The sequence below is a fragment of the Pavona decussata genome, unplaced genomic scaffold (assembly GCF_977016875.1).
Source record: "Pavona decussata unplaced genomic scaffold, jaPavDecu1.1 SCAFFOLD_78, whole genome shotgun sequence".
Lineage (NCBI taxonomy): Eukaryota > Metazoa > Cnidaria > Anthozoa > Scleractinia > Agariciidae > Pavona > Pavona decussata.
Window position 1 is genome coordinate 2100001 of NW_028145496.1, and position 606 is coordinate 2100606.

A 606-nucleotide genomic window follows, 5' to 3' on the forward strand; every position below is an offset into this window, starting at 1 on the left:
TTATATGAATATCAGCCACCTAGAGCTGTCCGCATATCTAACCGCTAGTTTAAACGTCGCTAGCACTAATGACAAATGATGGATCTGAGAATTAACTCTGTAGCGTATGTTGTGGTGCTAAAGTGCACACACTGAACTCATTTCTTTGCCTCATGCGGTCCCCCATTTTCCTCACAAGCGGCTGACGCTCAATAGAAAATTCATGGGTTCACTTAGTACTACAACATACACTGCAGAGTAAATTCTCCGATCCATCATTTGTGTCCCTAGTGCTAGCGACACAACATTCATTGTTTTTTTTTTATTATTCAACACATTGATAACAAAGCACAGTTTTATTACAGAAAGCTGCCATTTTTCTCCCTGAAACATGACATTACGTACATCGTAGGATTATTTGTTGTGTACGGACGACGAATATTGAGTGAACCATGACCATAGCTTAGGCAGTGTTACAATGTGTTGAATAATAAAACAATTATCCAGCTCAATCTTGCGGAATATCCCCTGATTTTAGTCTACTCTGCCTACAGCCTCGCTGGCTAAGGATCAGGCGATATTCCGCGTGATGTCGCAGGATAATTGTTAAGTACTGTATTGATGCTG